Below are 25,614 nucleotides of genomic sequence, written 5' to 3'. Positions count from 1 at the left end.
AAATCCAAAGGAAATGAGAACTAGGTAGAACCTAGATAATGGTTTTTTTTGTTTGTTTTTGTTGTTGTTGTTGTTGTCTTGTTTTTGAACCAAGTTTCTTGTCTTCTTGACTTAACTATAGTAATGAAGAAAGTTGTGAATACCTAGTTCTATGAACATAATTATTTTAAACTGGTTTGATGCCTCTTCTCAAGAGTACCATGTTGTAACCAAATAATTCCATTTATTTACCCTGGGGAAATTTTTGCATATGTGCTTCAGGAAACATGTACAAGAATGTTCATAACGGGAGAGGGTAGAAAAATGGCAGTGCCTTTAAGACAGACTGTTAAGGGGTGGCAAAGGACTAGCAGCGCATCAAGGGGCTCTGGGCCAGTAACCTGAGTTCTTATAGCTTGGCCCTTGGGGCCACACTCTGGAGCAGTGGATCTTCATCGAGCCTGTTGGGTATGTTGTGCCTGCAGTGGCCACCACTGGTCTTAGATATGGCAGCTCTATGACAGCAGATGGAGATAGAATATGTGTTCAGGCCTTGAGCTTTGTGCTTTGGATGAAGCCCAGTGACTGACTGGCAAAGAGAGCTGACTTGGAGCTCGCATTAAAGAGAAGCCGATGAAAGGAATAACCACCACACCAGAAGCTAGATAAGAACCTTGTTGTGTTGGTCAAAGAGAAGCTTGGGGACCGGCATGTTTGATACTCCCACAGGCAGAATGGCAGCCCAAGAAGACCATCTGAGGAACAGCTGAGCAAACCATGGCTGTACTCTGAGGAAATGACATGGAAGCCAAGGTCCTGGGAATTGCACCGTGTGGTCACAAGTTCAAGTTCCCTCAGGCAATGGGGACATCAGACCCTTAGGGCCAAAGTATTCTTCAAAACATTGCTATCAACTTTTCCTAGGTGGCAAAGAAGGACCATCTTTCTGGGTCTGTAAGGAGGATCTGGGTGACTATTTGAAACCAAAATACCAGGCCTAGGTTGGGGGATTTCTCTTAGACCTCTGATGTACTGTGTTGCCTATGGATAATACTCAGCTCTGACTGGGGCCTCATGGACATTGTGTGGTTGCTCCATCTTTGCAGGGAATAGCATGCAGCAAACTAAATTCAGAAAAATAAATGAATTTATCATTAAAGAGAAAAAAAGAATATTCATAGCATTAGAGGTAATGACAAAGAACTGATAATAGCTTACATGTTCCCCTGCTGAAGAATCAGTAAATAAATTGTATATTTATATAGTGGAATATTATACAGTGAAAAGTCAATGAACAGGAACATTTATCTATATGGGTGAAACCAGAAGCAGTTTAAGTAAAGAACAGAGTTTTAGAAGACTATGTAAAATATGGATTGTTTTATAATACTCTAAAATAAGTAAAATAGTGTTTAGGTTGGAGGGCCTAGTGAATTTAGTTTTGTTAAACTTCTGCCTTTGTCTGGGGTCACGGTCCCAGGGTCCTGGGATCAAGCCCCACGTAAGAGGCATGGGGCCTCTTCCTCTGTCTCACTCTGTTGTTCCCCCTGCTTGTGCTCTCTCTCTGGCTCTCTCTCCCCCAAATAAATAAATAAAACCTTTTAAAAAATAGTGTTTAGGCAGCTTATTTTTTTCCTAGTGACTTAACCAGGAAGAATGAGATTTCCTACAATTATGAAGAAGAGATGGAATTAAAATAAGCCTTTTAACTTTTAAGAGTTGGTCATAGTAAAATGTCAAAAATTGGCAAATATTAGACTGTAATGGTGAGTATTCACCAGCATTAAAAGTAAATTGATATAGGCTATAGGAAAACATAAAAGAGCTTATAGCATTTATTTTTAAAAGCATAATTTATGATTAGTAATTCTAATTTTTTTAAAAAAGATTTTATCCATTTATTTGACACAGAGAGAGAGATCACAAGTAGGCAGAGCAGCAGGCAGAGAGACAGGGAAGCAGGCTCCCTGCTGAGCAGAGCCTGATTTGGGACTCGATCCCAGGATCCTGGGATCACGACCTGAGCCAAAGGCAGAGGCTTAACCCACTAAGCCACCCAGGTGCCCCAGTAATTCTAATTTTTAAAAGTGAAAATAATTCCAAGGTTCTTTATAACTTATTACTGATTATGTGAAAGATAAGAGAAAGTATGATTGGCAATTATAAATAGCATAAAAGTTATGGTAGCATTTCCAGATGTTAAAATAGTATATATTTTAAAACTTCTGAAAAATACTCAAAGCATGAAAACATGTTGCCAATATAATTGGAAACTGACACTGTAAGAAGTTGAAGTATGGGGGCGCCTGGGTGGCTCAGTGGGTTAAAGCCTCTGCCTTCGGCTCAGGTCATGATCCCAGGGTTCTGGGATCGAGCCCCGCATCGGGCTCTCTGCTCAGCGGGGAGCCTGCTTCCTCCTCTCTCTTTGCCTGCCTCTCCTCCCACTTGTGATCTCTGTCAAATAAATAAATAAAATCTTTAAAAAAAAAAAAGAAGTTGAAGTATAATCTTCATAGTTTATGAATTATTATTATTATTATTTTGAAGGATTATTTTCTACCCTTTCCTGCTATGAATATTTTTGTACATGTTTCTTGATGCACATGTGCAAAAATTTCCCCAGGGTAAATAAATAGAGTAATGTAGTTTATGTCAACTACATAAATATATATGAATGTATTCATGACACAAGTTTTCTTGTAGGCATTGCCATTATTGCTCATTTTCATCTAATTTATATTTTCCAGATTTTCCAATTTATCTAAAGTGGACATTTAAAAAAATCTTAAATAATAAGAAAGCAATAAACTCTTAAAAATGATGTATTGCAGGCCTTAGAAAATTTTCCTTCCAACTCGTCCAGCTAAGCTTTCAGTGTGGCAGAAAGAGCACAGACTAAGCATCAGTAGATCTAATTTTGCCACTAACTAACAAGCTTTGTTAGAAAATCTCTTTGAGCCAATTTCTTTGTCTTTAAAGTGTCCAGCCTATCTCAAAGGGCTTTCGTGAGGATCAGATGGCATAATGTATTTGTAATCTCTTTAAAAGTACAAAGTGCTGTACTAATGCTGGTGAAACAAAACACTCTCTTCCCAAAAAGTGATGGGTAACTCCTAGGCAACTTTTCTCCCAGACTTTGTCAGAAGATCACACATAGTGATTCACCTATCTTGTCTTGAACAAAATGAACTTTAGTCATTCAAATAGGCAATGTGGACAAAGAACCCAGAGACCCAAATAATAAAATTGTTGAATTCTCCAGAGTCAAGCTAGGGGCTGTCACTGGACTTCGTATTTCAGGATGAAGTAAGGTGGGATAGGCTAATGGTCCATAACCCAGCTGGAAATATGATGTGTCCAAGTACAGAGAGCAGCAGGGAAACACTAGGAACACTTAAAACTTGGGCCATACTTACTTGATGAAGTAGATACCTCAACAGTCTTAACTTACTCTAAATAGTTTTATGGCACCTTAAAATAAAGGTTTGGTTGGAATATCATGGGATGAGTAAGAAAAAGAATAGTTCTCATGAAGCTTGAGAAAGCTAAGGAAGTTAAGGATATTTCTAATATGAATTTTTAGATAAACTGGACTTCGACTTACAGAGGATGCAAAGATTTAATCTGAAACCTACTAGCTAATAACTCAGAGGTCTCCATTCTGTCAGTTCCTGTCACAGCTGAAAGCCATGTGATTAATACAAGAATTGGTCATGCTAATTATCATGGAGAATACAGGAATTCTAATTCTGACAACCTGGAAGTCCTACTTCCCAAAGAAGAAAGCACTAAAAGTAAAAGATAGAATCATTGTGAATGCTCAATAAAGTCGTGGTTTCAAATTGATGACTTCCTTAATTAGGCATATGTTCATTTCATTAGATTTGTTTTTTGATTATAAAAACAAGCACAATGTAAAATTCACACTTACTGATGAGTCGGAAGAAGGTGAGTGAAGTTCCTTAACATGCCTTTAAACCCGTGTTGTGTTGCTCAAAATTTTTGTCATGTTTTCTTTTGAATAAAAGGGGATAAAATGATCTTCCTCCTCTCCATCACATTCATCACCCAGCTAAACTGGGAGAACAATTGAGATGCCCCATGTGAGAATATGGAATCATTCTGAATAAAAGCAGGAATATGCAAGAAGGATATTTTTAGCATGTTACATTCCTGAGAGGGATTTTGAGTATATTGAGTACCTCTGAGTGTTCAAAGACCAGAGATTTTATATATATTAATATATAAATATAAAATATATATATATTTTTTTTTCAAGTGCATGCTTATTCTGATAGGAAGGAAAACATGAACATCTAGTAAGTTAATATAATCAACATGCATTGGAACAGTATAAAATGATGTAACTATGAAAACTTGATTTCACTGTAGATTAGTTTCATGAATTATTTTCATTTTTTAAAAAATTTGGATATTTTACTAGGATGGGTGACATTTTAGTTACTGGTAACATTTTGAGATGAAAAAGAGATGACTGAAAAGAAACCATGAACTGATGATTCAGAAATAAAATATAGTAAACAGTGTATTATTTCAAATGACAAGAGATTTCTTTATCTACTCTAGTGCAGACAGTTCTAAGCCAACTAAAGGAATCAAGTCAAATAGTTTATGGCAAGTCTAGTCTCTAATCAGACAAAATCCTAAGATGTAAAGAAACACAAAATGTAGTCATTAATAAGAGGGACTTGTGAAATTCTTAAAATCTGTATTGTGCCAGACGAAAGTCTATGTTTTAAAGTAGAAGGCCCAAGTTGTTACACTGATTCTGCCTTTTGGTAGTTGGCTGACTAGGTGAATCCACTCTGTAAGCCCCAATTCTCTCACTATGAAATGGGCAGTAAATAATAATTTGCCTGACAACTTTAAAGAGTTTTTATAGGGGTCAAATACATCAAATGAAATAATCAGTTTCAAATACAGTAAGCTGAAATGAGTTCTACAAAAGTAAAGCATTAATAATAAAATAGAATTAAAAAATATACTTTTTTTTTTTAAAGATTTTATTTATTTATTTATTTAACAGAAAGAGATCACAAGTAGGCAGAGAGGGAGGCAGAGAGAGAGGAGGAAACAGGCTCTCTGTTGAGCAGGGGAGCCTGATACGGGGCTGGATCCCAGGACTCTGGGATCATGACCTGAGCTGAAGGAAGAGGCTTTAACACACTAGCCACCTAGGTGCCCCCCAAAAGTATACTTGGAAAAAAAAAAGATTTTATTTAGTAGAGTGAGCAAGCATGAGTGGGCAGAGGGGCAGAGGCAGAAGGACTAAGCAGACTTTCTACTGAGGCTGGATCCCCAAGGCAAGGCAGGGCTCATCAAAGGACCCTCAGATCATGACCTAACCCCAAAGTGAAATGCTTAGCTCACTGAGCCACAAGCTGCCCCCAAAATAGACTTTTAAATTATATTTTTTAATATATAAATTACTTATTTGATTAAGGTCTTACCATTTTTTATAATAAGCTGGTAACATTTTTAGGGTGTTCTATAACCTAAAGCCGAAGTTACACTTTTTTCTGTTTGTTAGCCAATATTCATTTTGGGAACCTAGAATGTGTATCTCCTGTTGCTCATATGGTCTGTTAGGTTCAGCGAAGTTGCTATTTAATAAATTCTAATTTTAATATTCTCCATGGCTCAATTACTGGTGTGAAATTCTCTAATCCCTCAAGACATTTCATTCTTCTAAAGAGAGTTTTTTCTGTTCCTAGATGATTTTCTTGTCTACATTTTTTCTTAATGAAAGATGTAATATTAGAAACACTTTTTACTTTCTCTAATACATAAATGAGAGAAGTAGAATTTAACTTTTTTTCTACTGATGTTTTTGTGTTTAGGTTACCAACTGGTGAGCTTCTGTAAGATCATTCTCTGAGGTTGCTCCCTGGTGCCAACCTCTGAGCTTGGCTCTTAGATTCCTCATACATTTCTTAGCCAGTTGGAAGTTAGGATGACATATATAAGGGTTCATGTAAATAATTTATTTGGTAGACAAGATATGTGCATGCTATATCCCACACAAAAAAGAAATGTTTATACTTTGCTAAAATGTATCTGAATACAAAATGAGCATGAAATAAATTCACATCCATCCCCACAATCAAAATAAAAAAAGAAATGCTCAAGAAACACAAATTGTGCTGTGTTTTCATAACTGAAATATGACATACAACACTATTTTCACACAATTTGGATGACCTAGCAAAAATTACTGAAACCTGTGGGCTAGGTTTTTGTTTTGTTTTGTTTTTGCTTGATTTCTAAACAAGTTATTATGGGCTGGAATGACTTAAAAAGTGAATATTTTCACATTTCCTGCAAACTGAATTATATGACTACTCAGGAGTATTTTTCACCTCTATGTTTTTCTTCTGACTTACTGATATTGGTGTTAAAGGTAATAATCAGTAATCTAAAGGGGGAATTCTTTCTCTGTCTGTAGAGCACATATTTCATTGAGGAAGAGAAGAGAAAATGAAACAAATACCCAAGCAGCTATAATATTGGGATAAAGAGACTAAAGAAAATAGAATGAGTAACATTTCATGCCGGGCTTTCTCGTGCTTGGCTCTCAATGACTCTCAAACTGCAATAATTTGAAGAAAAGTTATCAACTACTAGAGACTGATAGAACAAAAGAGAAACCATATTGGAAGAAAATCAAATGTATAGAAAAGCTGGCCAAGTAGCATAGGTAAAGAGAATAAAATAAAGTCATGAAAAGAATAGTAATGAAAATGTGATGTCCCAAAGATGCTTCGGTGAGAAAAGTTTGAAAACAAATCTGGTAGATGATTATTCAATGTCTGGTTTTGTTTTTGTGTTTTTGTTTTTGTTTTTGTTTTGCTTGTTTGTTTAGAGGTAGGTTTTTGAAGTATAAGAAGGAAGAACTTGATTAGAACCAGTTTCATTTTTTGACTATGTAATACACAAAGTTTTTGGATATGTAACTATAAGGAGGCATATGTTCATAGATGCACAAAGATTTTTGCATTTAGAGAACAAGGAAAATACAAACATTGGCCCTGCACGTCTGAACTGGCAGCATCTGGAGCATACAAAATAGATGTTCCACTAAGTGCTTCTTCTCCAAGGCTCCACTGATTTGAATGAACTAGCCAATTGGAGCTTGTCTCCTCTTCTCTATGGTACATTGATTTCAGCGTGGACATATTGATCCCAGACTTTCTAGGTGGTTCACAAACAGCTCAGGTTAAATTAACTTGAGGACACTGTTTGAAAATGCAGAATTACTCTCACTTTTCCATGCCTGTTATTAAGCATTGTTTCCAGAAGATCAATCTTTTAATTACATTGAGCCTCCCTACTGGTGGCTCTCAGTAACAAGAAGTATATTGTGCACTGACTGGAAAAATAAAGAGAGGGGAAAAAGATGGTTTATAGCACATTGCCTTCTCTAAAGTGACACCTTTAGGGTATTGAATGTGGTCTGGTCTTCATCAGCATATTGAAGATCATGGTCCTGTCATTCATCAGTATATCATGAGTTTACACTTGATGGAAATAAATTATAACTATATGCTAATATTTACTGCATGCTTTGTAATAGGAATTGTCCTAAATATGCTAAATACTATATATCGTAAAGTTGGCTCTGTTATTCTTCACTATTTTAGAAGTGAGGAAAGCAAAGCTCAGTGATACTCTGTAGTTTGCCTATGGCCTTATAACTATAGTGGTAGAGCTGTGTTAAATTTAGCTCCGTCTTACCCCAAGGTAATGGTATTAATTCAGATGTTTTTCTTTTTTTAATGCAATATTCAAATTTTTCTTGAAAGCTTAATGCACTGCCATATTTTTTACTCTTTGTGTTGTGGCATTATTTTGGGGAAGTAGGAAGGGCAGGAATCATACTTACCACTTTACAGATGGGAAAAACAGAAGCCTAGAACATTCAAGTTGCTTGGATTAAGTATAGAAGAGAGGAACAGAATTAAATATATATCTTCTCACTGTGAATGTCTTTTTGTTTCGAGATATATTTAAAATGCTGCAAATTCTTTGCAAATCCACTATCATGAGATGAAGTCTAATTCCCCTCCTCTGGGATCTGAATGACTTGACCAATATGAGGGAGTGGAAATCATGTTTTCATTCTTTTGAGGGTTGTTTTGTTCTGTTTTGTTTTTGTAAGTTTCCAAGTTTTCGTTAAAAGTCTGGCAGCTTCTGCCTAGACTTGGTCCAATCACTCTGGGGGGAAACCAGCTGCCCTGTAGGAAACTCCTCTGAGATAGCCGTTCTGTGAAGAAGCCCAGACTAGCTATTCTATGGAGAGCGTAAGAACAAAATGCCTGGTTAGATCCAGCTGCTCTGATTGTTTCAGCCCAGATACCAGACAAGTAAATGAAGAAGCAGTTTTGGACCTATGAGTCCCAGTACCTGCAATGTGGAAAAGAATCTAGGAGTCCAATCAAAGACGGAAGCAAATCCTCCAAGACAGTATCTCAGGAGAGCTCTCCCAGTCAGAGCCAGCCATTTCAGTGATTGTCTTAAGGTCCCAGCAACACCGGGTGCGTGCACTGTGGACCAGTTGTTCCACCGAATGCTAGAATGTTATGGTGTGCTGCTATGTCTCAAGTTTAGTTTATCATCTCCATAGATGAGCTGTTTTATTGCGGGCTTTAAAGGTTTAGTTCTTGAGCTATAATAGTAGCCACAGATTTCCACTGAGCCATTATCCTCAGACACTCAGGGGCATGTCCTCAAGCAGATTTGAAAATCAATTACAGGCTTTAGTTCCCTGTGAAGTTAAATAAGGTGCACTGATTCTTAGGGAATTTTAACTTCTCATCAGACTCTTCTTTTATGATTCAGGCCTTTCAAAATATAGGGACCTTAAAAATTTTTAAGAATGAAGTGAGATGGTAGACTTAGGTGTGTATTGAGAAGAGATACATGAATGCATGAATATGAACTTCTGATGATGGAATGTGCACATTATACACTATCATACCTTCCAGGAATTTTTCATACTTTATTAATAGTGTGATCTGAGGTGTGTTTTTCTCTGCATAAACCTGACCCACTCCCTTTGAATCTTACTGCTATTTTTCCGGGCTCACTTACGTTATTCAGATACTGTGGTTGTGAGGGGTACACATTTACCCAAGAGAATCTGGGACATAACCCTCTTCTTAATGAAAAGTGTGAACAGCTACTGTAGACAGGCTTGATTTCCTGCTTCGCAGCATCTGTCATCAACCCATAGACTTAGGAGATCACCCACAGGGGAATATCCAGTCACAGGAGCTGCAGAATATATTTATCTCTTGTCCATTAAATTCCTAACCTTTCAAATGTCTGGGAGCTACATTTTTCTCAGATTGGAGAAAGGGCTAAAGAGTAGCTGCACACTGTATATACAAAAGGAAAGAAGAAAGATGTGCTGCCTTTTCACCTGTGTTATCTCTGTATGCTGATTCTAGTTCCGCTCAAATATAATCTGGGATGAAATAGCAAGTTACAAAAAGTATTACTGTCACTGGAAACAGAAAAATAGACAAGGCAGAATTTTTAAGGACATTCCCTTGGAGACTTGGATTTATATGGAGTTGAATTTTAGCTTTTCTTTCTGAGGAGTTGGGGCAGCAACATTTGGTGTACTTCTCTTACCTGATTATTATCCTCCCCAAATGTCTGCTACTCACTTATCAAAAATCTACCTGGTATTATAGAGGGCACAGCTTGCATGGAGCACTGGGTGTGGTGAAAAAATAATGAATACTGTTTTTCTGAAAATAAATAAATTGGGAGGAAAAAAAAAAATCTACCTGGTATGAGCTGAAGGGAGAGCAGTACTTGTAGGATTTTGAAATGCTGAATCTACACAAGGCTTCTGAAAAGATGCTGAGGAGTACCATGGACTAATATACCTAAAACATAGATAGCAAACTTCTCAAAGTTGTGTGATACGCTGGACTGAAATGACAGTGGGATCTAAAGGATTCACAGATGTATCAAGCACTGGGAGTGGGAAATAATGTAACTGAGTAGAGTTACCGGGAGAAAAATTCTTTCTTGCTGAACGTAAGCTTCCTATCAGATCCTTTCAGTTAGAAGTTTAAACCTAATTGTCCTATTGTGAAACACCATGCAGCTAAATGAATACTTTTTTTCTCTAGTCCACAAGTTAGGAATAAAGTTCAAAAATACTAGGGTTAGACAGGGATCTTCTGACCAGCTGGGTCTTCACATATAGTCTTGTTTATCTCAAAGTGTGTCCTTGAGCACAAGCTGGTCCAAAATAAGTCATTCATAATAGTTTCTTAAAAGCTTTCCTTGGGGCACCTGGGGGGCTCATTTGGTTAAGCATTGGACTTTGGGTTTCCACTCAGGTCATGATTCTCAGGGACATGGGATCGAGTGCCCGCACTGGGCTCCATGCTCAGGAGGGAGTCTTCTTGAGGTTGTCTCCCTCTCTCCCAGCTCATCTCACCTCTCTCTGCTTGTGTGTATACTCTCCCTTGCTGTCAAATAAATAAATAAATAATCACCTATCCTGTGGAACATTTCAACTGTCGCTTTAAAAAATAAATATATGAAATTTTGTCAACGTCAACGTAAACGTACATCCAAGAAATTAAAAAATGAACATACACACTATAACCACAATTACTGACCTAGGCAAATTATCAATATTTTGAAGATTTTTTTTAATGGCTGATAAATATTAACAGGTAGAATCAGTCATTGGAATCTGATTTGACAATGACTGGGTTATCTCTAAGCAGTGCTATAATTAAATTTTCTGATTAAAAGCTGATCTAATTCTCTTGTCCTGAGAATAGTAACCAAAATCTTTAACATATGCTATAATGTCTTGCAAGGTCTGAGACGTATCCTTATCTCTGGCTTCCATTTGAATCACTACTCTTCCCTTCTGCACTCTTCTGCACCTGTTCCCCCACCATCTTTTATTCCTTAAAACAGTCTATTCACTACCACAGCCACTTTCACATTGTTTCAGCCACAGTAAAAATATACTTACATTAAATTTCACTGCTGTCATATGATATTGTCCGGATTCTTTGCTGCTTTCCTTTTCTGTCTCCTTCCACTCTACCATTCATATTAACATCTAGGAGCAAGAAAAACACTGTATTACAAAAATATAAATCGTGATAATATTCTAGATTAAGTGAAATCAACATTATGTGGCAAACTCAGTCTTTAGTGCAGCCCATAAAAAGATGTTAACACTGAATTCCATGGCTACAACGGCCATTCTCTGAAGGATCTATCCAAAGACAGAACCCAGAGATTATGGCAATATGTTTTTCTACACTTGAGACTACAGAATGAGTTATTTCAAGTTGCAGAAAGTATTTTTGCATGGCAAGGCAACACAGTAGTATAAATGATACAGAGTATAGATAAAATTCCCAGTATTTAGTCTGTCAGTCAGTTAGCTGGTCGCAAAGTAGAGGCAGATCACTGTGTGATATACATACTAATTTCAATCTGGCAACACCTGCTGTTCTGGAAGATAATTTTAAGTCCTACAGCAATGAACATTTATAATTTGAATGGTTAGGCACTTATGAGAAACCAATGGAATTTCATTGATGGGAATGATAAAAATATATGAATAAATTTAAATGAACTATTTTTCAGGGACAAGAAAATAATGTAGCTAGTGCCAATGGACAGGGCAAAAAGTATAAAAATGGGGTGTGTGTAATAGATCTTCTCATTTAATTTAATCTTTTCATTTTTGTCTTAATCCCAGGTATATGGGATTAAGCCTTTGGGGGTCATTGTCAATCCTTGCTCAACCAGCTTGAATTTCTGCTGTCACTTCAAAGCTTAAGTATTTCCTCTAGCCTTTCTCTTAATTAGACATCTAACATTATTTTATGTGGGTCATCATATTAATCCTTGAATCTAGATGGAAATTTTTATCTTTGAATGTGGTTGGATTTGTCCCTTTCTTATGCATAAGAAATCAGGCAGGAAGAGAGTGGTTTGGTTAATTTGTGGTTGAGAACAGAAGGGTCTCTTACATTAAATTTGTGTATGTGAATCAAAGTGTGTATGTGTGTATATGAGTATTGAGGAAGATAGTGGGTGATAACAATAGCTAAGATTCAGTGAGATTTTTGTCCAGAGGGTGTCGAGGTAGGGAAGTAGGGAAAAAGATGGATGGAACATAGGTAGGCAGTGGCTGGAGTTTTACCCAGAAGCTAAAAATATGCTGGAGAGTCGGGCTAGTCAGGAATAAGAGCCAGTAAAAGGTCATTGTCTGGGCTTATCTTGGAGACCAAGGTCCTGTGCTCAAGCAGCCTTTGTTACAAAGCATCGTAGTAGAGGGGCTATGTTTACTTTCAGATGAGTGTGCTAGATGGAAAAAGCATGGATTCTAAGTGATGATAGCTGTATAGACTCTGCCCACAGGATGTCTGTGCCTTAAACCCTGTCTATGCTGGCGGTTGAATCCTCAAGTCTGCCAGTCCTCCATCTGGATTTAACTATTTACATCCTTCAGTCTCAGGGTCCTCAAGTCATATTTTGGGTCTACTATGCTTTCAAAAATAAGACTTGTTACACATTCCCTTAACTCTGTATTATCCTTCTATCAGTGGCCATTGTTTTTAAGAAATTGCCAAGCTTATTATAAAGCTATAGTAATTGGCTATGTAGTGTTGTCTAAGGGTTAGACACATAGATCAGTGCGACAAACTAGATAACCTAGAATTACATCCATACGAATAAACACAATGGGTTTTGATAAAATGCACATGGAATTTAATGGAGGAATCTTCATGATATGATGCTGGAGCTATTAGACATCAGTACTACTGCTACTACTGCTAATAATAAAACCAACCCTGACCTGGATATCACACTATATATAAAAATGAATCAAAATGGATCATGGATCCACATGTAAAACCTTAAATTTAACAGGAAAACTCAAGAAGAAGTCTCTGCTCAATGATTAGGCAGAAAGAGTTCACACCATAAATACATTCTGTAAAATGAATAAATGAGACATTAGATTTCGTTGAAATTTAAAAGTTTAGTCCTGTGAAAGACTCTGTTGGAAGAATGAAAACACAAGCTACAGAGTAGGAAAATGTACTTGCCAGCCTCATAGCCAACAAAGGACTAGTATCTAGAATATGCAATGAAATCTTGAAACTCAGCAGTGAAAGATCAAAGGGCAGAGCAAACGAGAAGACATTTCACTGAAAAGGAAATGCAGAAAAACACATGAATAGATTTCCACATCATTAGACATTAGGGAAGTGCAGATTAAAACCACAATGAGATATTACCATATATTTATCAAAATCACTAAAATAAAAAATAATACTATGTGCTGGTAAGAATGCAGAGAAACTGTATCACTCTACATTGATGGGGATATTATAAAATGTGACCTAGATTTTCTGGAAAAGATTGTTGTTGTTTTTTTGAAACTATACAAGAACCTACCATATGACACAGAAGTTGCCCTCCTTAGGCATTTATTCCAGATACAAAAAAAGTTAGGTTTACACAAAAACCTGTATGTAAATTGTTACGGCAAGTTTACTCACAATAACCAATAACTGGAAACAACTAAGATGTCCTTCAAAGTGAATGGTTAAACCAGTTGTGACACATACACATCATGGAATGCTACTTGACAATAAAAAGGAACATAGTACATTTGTACCTAACAATGTGGATGGATCCCCAGAGAATTATGTTGATTAAAAAATAATACCAAAGGATTATATAGTGTCATCCCCAAATTAGAGACATGGAGAACAGATTAGAGCTATGGGAGGGAAAAGGGAAGTAGATGTGGTCATAAGAGGGTAAAATGAAGGAGCATTGAGGGGTACTGTATCAATGCCAATATCCTGGTTGTGACATGGTACTATGGGAGTTACCATTGGGGAATTACCCTTGGGAGAAATGGAGTACATGGTACACAGGATCTCTTTGAATTATTTCTTATAATTCTATATGAATCAATAATGTCAAAATTTATTTTTAAATATTTTATTTAAAATTTTAAATATTTTATTTAATTTTTTTAAAATTTATTTTTAAAATATTTTATTTATAATATTTTATTTATTTGTCCTGAGCTAAAGGCAGATACTTGACTGATGGACACACCCCGGCGCCCCTGTAATGTCAACATTTTAATAAATGGAAAAGGCTGGGCACCTGTGTGGCTCAGTGGGTTAAAGCCTCTGCCTTCTGCTCAGGTCATGATCCCAGGGTCCTGAGATCGAGCCCCACACTGGGCTCTCTGCTCGGCAGGGAGCCTGCTTCCCCCTCTCTCTCTGCCTGCCTCTCTGCCTACTTGTGATCTCTCTCTGTGTCAAATAAATAAATTTAAAAATCTTTTAAGAAATGAAAAAGGCTCTAAATGCAGTGTGGAGGAGTATTCTAGGGAAGTGACTGTAGTAAGATGAGTAGTGAACTAGGAGGAAAAGAATGGATATTGATGCTACGCCAGTGACTGTGGTATTTGTGAGGACTCTAACTGTATGACATGTGGAGATGGTAGAGTCAGTAAGACTTCCTGAATGTTTGGATGTGGGAGTACAGGAGAGTAAGGTATTATGGATACAGTCCAAATTTGAGGTTTGGATAATTGGACAAATAGTGCTGATGATAATCACTGAAATGGTTGACTTAAGAATAAAAAAGGTATGAGGAGAGACAGCCAAGCCAAAAGTATGTATGTATATGTATATGTATATCCAATGTATATAAATAATATACATAGTATATATCGTATCTATAATAGCAGAATTTGGAGAATATAGAGCTCTTTACTGCATCAGAAGGAAGGATGGTGCATTGTATTCACAAACAATCTGCAACAGCTGCTATTGTGAATACTCAGCTTTGTTTTCATTACAAACTGTATTATCTAAGTAGTAGGTGTTTGCAATGGTTGCGAAAACTTCCTGTGTTTCATTATTTTAAAGATCTAATTTTATTTGATGGGTGCTCATGAGAATGGTGAATTATAATGTACAGAAAAGATCAGGTTTTGATGTGAGTCATCATCCTTATTTTACCTTTTTTGTTATTATGCATTTTCTGTATTTGATTTTCCTTAGGCATATGTGGTGTTGATCAGTGGAAACATGTTGCATTTCTGACACACCATGGATAATCAACCCCTACTCATACCTCCCCATGACAGGCCATCTTAGAAGCATGTCTACTGCTGTTGAGGAGAAGTAGTTCCATCTTGCATCACCACATTTTGGCTAACTGCCCTTGAACCCATGCAACAGAACATCTAGGGCGTAAATATCCCAGTTGATTTCATCAGTGTGCAATGAGAGAAGGAATGAGCATCTGGAAACTGCAGCTTTCTCTGAAAGGCATAATTTTCCATTAATTTCAGATGAGAGCTTACTGGCTCTCAACTAAAATGCAGTGCTGAGTTCTCCCAATCCTAAAGAAAAATAAGGGTGAGACTTTAAATTTGGGGAGTTGGTAAAGATTATTTGAATAACTGCATATTCTTGGATCAGAGTCACATGTATTCTGACATAATTGTTTTTAAAAATACGAAATCACATTATTTGTAATGGAGAGAGCTAAATACCAGTGCTTGTATTTCATATTGTATTTTCTCCCTCTGCTGGCCAAGTGCTACATCAACATTGAAATAAACAAAGAAAGATGTTTTCTTCTGCATTATATAATTAGGCTCTAAAGCTGGAAACATCTATTGAAAGGAGGAGTCATAAAATGTCTTGTATATTTTTCTCACCTTCAGTGCCCTCAAGCAATCTCTGCACTCTCCCCTAAAAACAAAATAAAAGCCTTCTGCCCTCAAGGAAAGATTTATATTAGTAATGTCTACCTTGGTGTAATTTTAAGCCAATAGGCCCCTTGGAAGAGTCGATTCAATTTCACGAACATTTATTGGGTCTATACGTGTCAGGTGCCCTACTAGTTGCTGGGCACATAAAATGAATAAAGTACTGTCCTTGCTGCCCCAGGAACTCACAGTCTAGCAGAGAAGGGACATTCATAAACACTTAAAGTTCAACATAAATGCTGCAAGGGAGAATTGTATAAAACACGAGGAAATTACAGATGGAGAAGGAATTTGTAGTCTGAAGAGGCTGGGAAAACTATAGGAAAAACAAATAAACAAAAATCTGACAACTGGGATTCGAAGCTTTCAGGATTTTGCCTGATGTACCAGGGTTGGTTATGGGGAGATAATGAAATGAGATGGACAAAGGTATGAGGGGATGAAGCTTCATTTATAGGTAATAATGACTAGGTATATGGCATAGAGTTAGAGTTTGTGGGTCCACAAAGTTAGGTTTGGACATCAATTTAAGATAGATATTCTAAGGAATCAAGACCTTGCCTTATGAGAAGTGAGACCACGATTTTTTAAGCAGACACTTACCATGATGATCCCACCATATTTGTATTTTTGGGTTAATTTTGTTCATTATGAAGGAAGGTGGAGCCTTGATAAGAAGGAGGGGTGGAGTCCTTGTGACAGATGTTTCTTGAGACACTACTTACCATAGCCGGTGGGAGCCTGGGTCTAGTGGCATTCAAGGCTGAGATTCGGGTCTGGGCTGCTTTTCTCTCCATTTATTTACTTTCAGTCTTTGATCACTTAAGGAAAGGAATTCATGTCAGTTTGATAGAAATGCAAGAGATGGAAGTCATAATATTGCAACGTAATTCCATAAATGTATAAGCAAATATTTAAAAAATACGAGCGTATGTGATTTCTAATTTTCTGAAGGACACTTTTAGATTGGTTAATGCATACACCACATGATTTGCTTTGGACTAAAAGATCTCAAATTGCCTCCAAAGTTGTACCTTTTATTCTATGTTGTATTAAAAAAATTCTGTAGCATTCAGATAGAAATAAAGAATATGAGCTGCTACTAAATTAATGTTCTTCTCTGCATATGGACTTACTGTCCCTGGGATCTTGGGAAGTTTTTTGTTTTTATTCTTTCTCTGCAGCAGCAAGACCATGTCACATTTCCAAAACATGAAGATATTATCTTATTGGCTCTTCTCCCCTCTTCTTTTCTTTTTCTGTTTCATAGGTAGTTGGCTATGCGTTCTTGGTTAAATTAGTTGTATTAACAGAACCAAACAACTTGTGAAGAAACCTAAACATACCTTCAGGAAATAGTTGTTATAGAAGTTGATGCTCTGAAGGGAGAGGATTGCCTCTTTCCCAAGACCCAGTTTCAAACTCAAGAAACTCAAGTAACTTTCCTTCATGTCAATGATCTCCCTGATGCAGTGAAGGGTTTGGGTTAGAGTCCTCTCCAGTGCTCAAATTCTGTATTTTTGACATCCAAACACAGTATCCATGTTTGACTCTAAGAGATTGTCCCATCCTGTGTCCCCAGGTCCTGAACTGGAAGGAAGCACTGCAGGTCTCCATTAGACAATGTCATGGCAAGTGAACCCATCCCAGACAGTCCTGGAGCCCAAGCAGCAGTATCAACTGAGGCCATCAAAATGTAAGTCCAAATATGTAAAAGTTTAAGAGCCATCTGCTGTGTAAAACAGGTTTTACACTACTAAGAAAAAAAAAATAAATAAAGCTCCATAGTGACAAAAGTTTATGGAAAAAAGTAAGGCTTATTTTAATGCTAGAAATTTGTGATTAAAATATTAAAAGTGGATGAACTTAATTACTTTTGGACATGTCTGGGTGTTTTGTTTTGAGGTGACAATGTTTGGATGAGTAAAGAATTTAAAATAACTCCTAAATTAGCACATCTTCATTTCAGTAAATGCACTTATCTTGGCTTATTTTAGCAAAATGACTCATTTTGTTATAATCAGGATTTTCACATCGTTCGTGTTCTAGTAACACTAGTAATATAAAGGTTAAAAATAGCATATATCCAATGTGATAAAATTTAAATATGCATACAGCAATAATATAAAGTGAAAGATTGAAAAAGTAAAATTGTTTTTCATGTTTAAAAGTTTTTTCTTTTCTGATACACAAATTTCCTATAAAAATGCTTTATACCCATTACAGTTGATTAATACTAATAATTTTAATTAAACTATTATCATAAGGATGGAATCGTATTTAACTTTTGAAATAGTGAACTTAACTAATTTCTTAAGTACAAATAACAAGATTTACAGTTCTGGTGTTCAAAGTCCATGTAAAATAATAGAAAATATCAGTATTAGTCTTAAGCTTGTTATTTCTAACCCCCATATATATAAATTTAAGAATAATATGATTTATTTAATATTACAAAACTGTTTCTCACCCCCATCATAATTGTTAGGCATACCACACTGATTATTGAGAGTCTCCAATTGGAGCCAAAAAAGGAGTAAGATAACAAACACTTGGCACACTGAGAAATAATATTTTGTTAAAGAAAGTCTATTACATTTGTGTGATCTCAGGGGATGTATTTAACGGTTTAATTAATTTGATTTTTTTTTTCTTAACCTAAGCATTTTTATATTCCAATATAGGCAGCGGCACAACCCATAAACTTTTATGGCATTTGGATGCAGTTGCTTTTTCTTTTTTCTTTTTTTTTTTTCCCCGAATGGTGTTATAAGAATTAATGTTTGGGTTTGGGTTCTGCCAGGCTGGAGTGCTCAATTCCAAGTGACAGATGCCCCCATGGGTCTTTACCATATTTCTGTAGTCGTGTATTTATAATATGTGGGTCCTGCAAAGTGTGTGCCCACGTCAGCACCTCTAGCCAGATCTGAGAGTGAGAGCTCGGCATGGTATGAGACAGTCTTGTATAATATGTGTGGATAGTCTGCATCATTGTCAGTCACACTTTCCTTACTCCTCTAGATGCTACGTGTATTTTTGAGTGCGTGAGACTTTGAAATTACTTCTTGAAGCAGTTTTTCTGGCAGAGACCTCTCCCCTCATGCCCTTAGTTGGGTGGGAAAACCAAGTTGGGGCAAAGAGGGAGATCATTGTGCAAGTATATAGGGTAAGCGGTATTTATCAATGTGGTGTAACGTTTTATTTGTTTATTTATTTGTTTAAAAACAAAGTTTTGTTTAGTTTATTTATTTGTTTAAAAAATTTGTTTTTAAAGTGAATGCTTGTATGGAAGAGAATAAGTTAAATGAATTTGTTGTTTGAAAATGGGCCATTTTACAAAAGTGAATCTTGAGATTGAAGGCAGTCAGGGAAGATACATGAAAAGGCGCATCACGGAAATTAAGGGATGGCCATTTATTTTTATTTTTCTAAAGATTATTTATTTATTTACTTAACAGCAAGTGAGCAAGGGAGCACAAGGGGTAGAGAGGCAGAGGGAGAAGCAGGCTCCCCACTGAACAGGGAACCCGATGCGGAGCTGGGTCCTAGGACCCTGAGATCATGACCTGAACCCAAGGCAGAGGTTTAACTGACTGAGCCACTCAGGTGCCCTGTTGGCCATTTAAAAAAATGACTAAAGGTTAGAGAAAAGTAACAATGAGAAGAAGTAGTCATTGGAGAAATCAATATTCCTGATCTGGTTAGTCAGTTAACTATATTTTGGGTAAAATGGAACAACAGTGAACATTCCCATCACGTGTATTAGCCACAGGAAACATGTTATGCTGCTTCTCATGATATTTGCCCTCTTTGGGCATTAGTTTCCGTGATGTTTTGTAGTTGAAGTTTGAGTCAGTGATTGACAGTGCTGAGGTTATTAAAAACCAAAGAAGTTAGAACTGGAAGGACCCCAAAGAAGACAAGTATCTAGTTTCTTCAGTTTACATATTAGGCATTTCTACTCCAATTGGTTGGAATTAGTAACATTTCAATTTATTTAATAGAGATATATAATTTATATGGATTTTTCTTTAATTGATAATTCTAAGTGAGTCCAGAACCTAGTTATTTTAATTGTGCTTCTAGGTTAATGGTTTAATTTTTATAAGCAAATGCCTGAATTCCGTATTTGTATTATCTTAAAATCTAATGCATCTGTTGAAGGTTGTTCTGTCTTTCAGTCTTTATTTTAAAGTAATTGGTAGTTGCTTTCTCACAGCAGCATTAAATTTCAGGATGCGGAAAATGCTCTGCAGCTGAGATGTGAAAAGCTAGATAGGAATTACTCTCAGCCACTAAGTACAATAAGTGGCAGTAGGAATGCTTATGAGGAAATTGAGAAGGGAAGTTTTTTAAAGCTCTAGCGCAGGTTGAGATTGTAGCTCAGGTGACTGATATCTCAAATATTAAAAGAGAAGATGAACAAGATAAATAACTTCTCAGGATATCATTTATCAGGAACGCACCAACAGTTTGATTAACAAATATTAGGCACCAACATTTGATGAAGCAAGTTTGGCCTAACGACACACCTCACGAAGGTCTTAGTGCATTATACCCTATTTGAGGTGAAGTAGGAACTGACCATTGCTTTATCTTCAAGTAAACCCATCACTGGTGTAAGGAAGGCTTATGTGCCTGGCTAAGAGGCAGATAAATGCTTGAGTGTTTAAGGTGAGAATATTTACTTCCAAGCCTCACCAATCCCTTCTTTTCCCATCCTTCTAATCTCTCTGTGGCATCTCCATTTGTCTAAGGGCCCGCTTGCCTGCAAATTAGAGGTATTCTAACCCCCTTTTTTTCTTCACACTCCACCAAGCAGTTATTTTGGTAATTGTTAAAAGTTTCCAAATCCATCCTTCTTTTTTAATTTCCCTATTTCTGCCTTACTCCAGGCCCTTTCATTCATTCATTAAGCAACATTTTTTCAGCTCTACTCTTTGTCAGGCATCCTGTTTAGTATCAGGCATGCAAAGATTCATGAATCACAGCCTCAGCATTCGACAGTCCAAAATTCTCCAGCTTATTTAAAACAAAGTGTAAAAGAATGCAGATGAGGAGCCAGATGTCAAAGTAAGAATGTGTTTGCAGAGTCCTAATCTGACATCTGGAAGTGGTGAGAAAAGTGTGGGTTGGGGTTGGGTGGCTCGGTTGGTTGAGCGTTTGCCTTTGGCTCAGGTCATGATCCCAGAGTCCTGGGATCCAGTTCCGCATCATGTTCCCTTCTCCCCAGGAAGCCTGCCTCTTCCTCTGCCTGCTGCTCCCCCTGCTTGTGCGCTCTCTCTCTCTCTCTGACAAATAAATACATAGTCTTTAAAAGAAAAAAGTGGGGGGTTGGAACTGAAGAGTAGTAATAGCCTAACAACTAGCATGAATACCTTAATGACCTCTGATGGGAGGACAGCTGGGGAGTGGAGCGACTACATGTTAGCATACCTCGAAGACTTTGAGCATGGCCAGCAGTACCTCTCTTTCTGTCCACTAGTTGCCCTCCCTAATCCACAGCCCATAGTGTGTCCCTGTTCTCTGTAGCCTCGCCTGGGTCTGAGAATCAGATCTAGATTCACCACACTGTGCTGATAACTCATTCTCTGTCACATGTTGGCCTAACACAAAACAAGAACTTGTGAGGATTCTTGGACAAAAAATAGTCTTGGCTATACAGTGATGCCAGAGATATGATTTTTGAGAGCCAAGTGAATCCTGAGTTACTTACTTCATGTCTAACAGTTCCTCAGTCAACAACAACAACAAAAGAAAAGCTAACAAAGTAATCATTATCAAACCTGTTCCTCTCCTGTGGCAATTTTAATACTAGCAATGACTGTCATCCCCTCTTACAGGTGGGGAAGGTAGTGGAGACATACACATTTAAGTCCTCAAAGAAAGTTTTAAAACCCCATACTAATAAAACTCATTAATGGATGGATAACTCCCAAACAGGAAACTCATGTTCATTGAATAATTTTGTGGAAAAATCACTGTTCTTTTCCACCTTTGTGTATTTCTTGTTATTTGAGGGTTGGAAGTCACCCAACTAAGAATCAAATCAATACCTGCCTTATAAGACAACTTAACCTTGAATACTCCTAATGCTTCTACAAGCTTCCTTTAAGCTAGTTAAAACTGTCAGGTAGTCAAAATTAATATGAGCGCACTATCATTGACACATGAAGAAAGCATAACAAACCTCAAGGAATCAGACAAATGATATTTTACTAGTGCTTAGAAACCTACACTTAGAGTCATATAAAGGTTTTTCCTATCTGATCACAGCTTACCTTTCCAGTTTCATTGCATACCCGGCTTCCAAGGAGTCTTATAAACCATCACACTGTGTTGCCATTGTGTTAAGATAAAAATGTAATAATTTCTTGCTGTTCACTGTGATCAGAAGACCTATTCCTCCTCCCTGGTAAAATCTTTTGAACTTTCATCAATACTCCCAATGAATCAACTCCTCTATGAAGTTTGACATGGTTTTCTCTCATTTTCTCCTTTGTTCTTTAATAAGATCCATGTAGCATTTCTATCTTTATAATTAGAGTTTTATTTCTTAAATCTAAGGTGTCATTGATTGCAATGTGCCCCGTTACTTGACACATCATTAAGAAATAGAAGCAGTTCACATGAAACTATGATGCCTTCAGTTTCAAAGTGATCTCTATTTCAGAGGTAATCAAGTATAAATAAAAAGTGTTTTAGAATTGCCAAAATATGGTAGTTGTGTATAGGACTGTTTTCCTCACTGTACGCTAAATTGTGAGCTAAATGACAGCTGGACAATGACTCAGTATTGTATCCCTAATATCGAATGTGCTGATTGATCGTAGCAGATCCCTCAGCAAATGCTCATTGTAGTGTGTTCCCCCTAAATGAAGTCACAAACCAGAATTTTATCATTATCAGTACTTTCTTAGCCTGGACTTTGTTTTAGGATCACAAATGATAATGTGTAGGGTACAAATAAGGAATGCACAGTTGAAAGATCAGATTTTCTTCTCTCACAGCTTCATGACCTTCACCCAGGGCTAGCTGTATTTGCAGGGCAACTGAACATGTATGTGTGTAGTTTAATTTTTTTTTTCATTTTATTTTATTTTATTTCTTTTCAGTGTTCCAGAATTCATTGTTTATGCACCATACCCAGTGCTCCATGCAATATGTGCCCTCCAAAATACCCACCACCAGGCTCACCCCCCCCGCCCCCACCAAAACCCTCTGTTTGTTTCTCAGAGTCCACAGTCTCTTATGGTGTGTGTCTCCACTTCCAATTTCCCCCAACTCACGTCTCCGCCCCATATTCCAGTGTTCTCCGTGTTATTCCTTATGCTCCACAAGTAAGTGAAACCGTATGATAACTGACTCTGCTTGACTTATTTCACTCAGCATAATCTCTGTGTCAATTGCTGCTATGAAATGGGGGTATAGATGGCCCTTCTTTTCACTACATCAGTATTTTTGGAGTAAATACCTAGTAGTGCAATTGCAGGGTCATAGGGAAGCTCTGTTTTTAATTTCTTAAGGAATCTCCACACTGTTTTCCAAAGTGGTTGCACCAGCTTGCATTCCCACCAACAGTGTAAGAGGGTTCCCCTTTCTCCACATCCTCTCCAACACATGTTGTTTACTGTCTTGTTAATTTTGGCCATTCTAACTGGTGTAAGGTGGTATTTCAATGTGGTTTTAATTTAAATCTCCCTGATGGCTAATGATGATGAACATCTTTTTTTTTTTATGTGTCTATTAGCCATTTGTATGTCTTCTTTGGAGAAGAGTCTGTTCATGTCTTCTGCCCATTTTTTGACATGATTATCTGTTTTGTGCATGTTGAGTTTGAGGAGTTCTTCATAGATCTTGGATATCAGCCTTTTGCCTGTAGTGTCATTTGTGAATATCTTCTCCCATTCCATGGGTTGCCTCTTTGTTTTGTCGACTGTTTCCTTTGCTGTGCAGAAGCTTTTTATCTTAATGAAGTCCCAAAAGTTCATTTTCACTTTTGTTTCCTTTGCCTTTGGACACGTCTTGAAAGAAGCTGCTGTGGCTCATGTCAAAGAGGTTACTGCCTGTGTTCTCCTCTAGGATTTTGATAGATTCCTGCCTCACATTGAGGTCTTTTATCCATTTTGAGTTTATCTTTGTGTATGCTGTAAGAGAATGGCCAAGTTTCATTCTTCTACACATAGTTGTCCAATTTTCCCAACACCATTTATTGAAGAGAGTGTCTTTTCTCCACTGTATATTTTCCTGCTTTTTGAAGATTATTTGACCATAGAGTTGAGGGTCTACATCTGGGCTCTCTACTGTGTTCCACTGGTCTATGTGTCTATTTTTGTGCCAGTACCATGCTGTCTTGGTGATCACAGATTTGTAGTAAAGCTTGAAATCAGGCAATGTGATGCCCCCAGTTTTTTCTTTTTCAACATTTCCTTAGCGATTCGGGGTCTCTTCTGGTTCCATACAAATTTTAGGATTGTTTGTTCCAGCTCTTTGAAAAATGCCAGGAGAATTTTGATCAGGATGGCATAGAAAGTATAGATTGCTCTAGGCACTACACTTATTAAATAAATTGAAGAAGACACAAAAATGGAAGACCATTCCATGCTCATGGATCGGAAGAATAAATATTGTTAAAATGTGTGTAGTTTAATTTTAATAGACGTGGGAAGACCCTGCTTCTCAATCAGCTATTTGTTGTCTGAAAAACCCACTCTTGGGTAATCCCTTCCTTGTAACAAAATGTGCAATTCCCAGAGGGGAAATCTCATTAAGCTTTATCAGGTAGAATCATTAAGGGAATTAGTTCACTAGGTCACGCTTCCACAGCAATAAATAATAACCAATTTAAAAATAGTTCTGGAAAAATAGAATCCTTCCAGCTTACTTTTAGCATGCTAAAGGCAATTTGGAAAATTGCCAGGAAAGGCAGATTTGGAAGAGAGGTTGCAAGCTAAGGACCACAAGAGAACACTGTGGGTAGCCGTTCAAGAGTCAGAAGTGGAAGTTGGCCAGGGAACAGCAAGGCGAAAGACATACTTTGGTAAGAGCCTGAGATCAGCTGGAATGCCACCTCTGGGAAATATGTGTATTTCTTTTCCATAGTCCTTTTCTTTATTTCTGTTAGTGCTTCTATTCTGTATTCCTGCCATTTGCAACACTTGTTGACCTTATCTGAAATCATATTGCTCTGTCTTATTCCTTTAGCCCTTTTCATTCCAGTACCTCTCTCTTCCCCCTTTCTCTCTATGTCCTCATTCCTCAAACTTCCGTATGTCTTCTTTTCTTTCACAGTAGTTTCCTAGAACAAGAACTCTACTGGAGAACGAAGCACAGATCGTCCCATGATGCATGTAGCTCTGGAATTTTTCCACTTCTTCCTCAGCCTGAGCCATTGTTATTTTTCCCCAGGTCAGCTTGAGTGCCACTGGCGCTTACTGAAACAATATGGGCAGTAACCTCTTAAATCAAATTTTGTCCTCTGAAATATGTCCCCACCCTTTTATTCCACATACCTTTTTTTTTTTTTCCATCTTTACAGATATGACTAGCTGGGCTAAATATGCCCTTCTGTATCATATAATTGGCTTGAAATATTGTTTTTGCACCTGCAGTGTTTTGTTGTTCCTCTCCATATTTAAAGCAGTTAAATAAAAAATATACTGTTGCTTATCACTGGCAGCCCTATATATCAGCCAACACCTCTCTGCTTGCAGGAAAGAGTCCTGATAGATGTCTCATATGTGGCCAGGGGAGCATACCTGTCTACATCATGAATTAGATGACACCTTGGACTTACTCTAAAT

The 25,614-nt window shown here is 37.2% G+C and overlaps 1 pseudogene; it reads left to right on the top strand.

Annotated features, from left to right (window-relative positions):
- Positions 1 to 303: 303 nt before the first annotated feature.
- On the top strand, positions 304 to 861 carry LOC122915425 (annotated as a pseudogene).
- The last annotated feature ends 24,753 nt before the right edge of the window (positions 862 to 25,614 follow it).

Source organism: Neovison vison, chromosome 8 (assembly GCF_020171115.1).
Source record: "Neovison vison isolate M4711 chromosome 8, ASM_NN_V1, whole genome shotgun sequence".
Classification (NCBI taxonomy): Eukaryota; Metazoa; Chordata; class Mammalia; order Carnivora; family Mustelidae; genus Neogale; species Neogale vison.
This window is presented reverse-complemented; position numbering and strand designations above follow the sequence as displayed.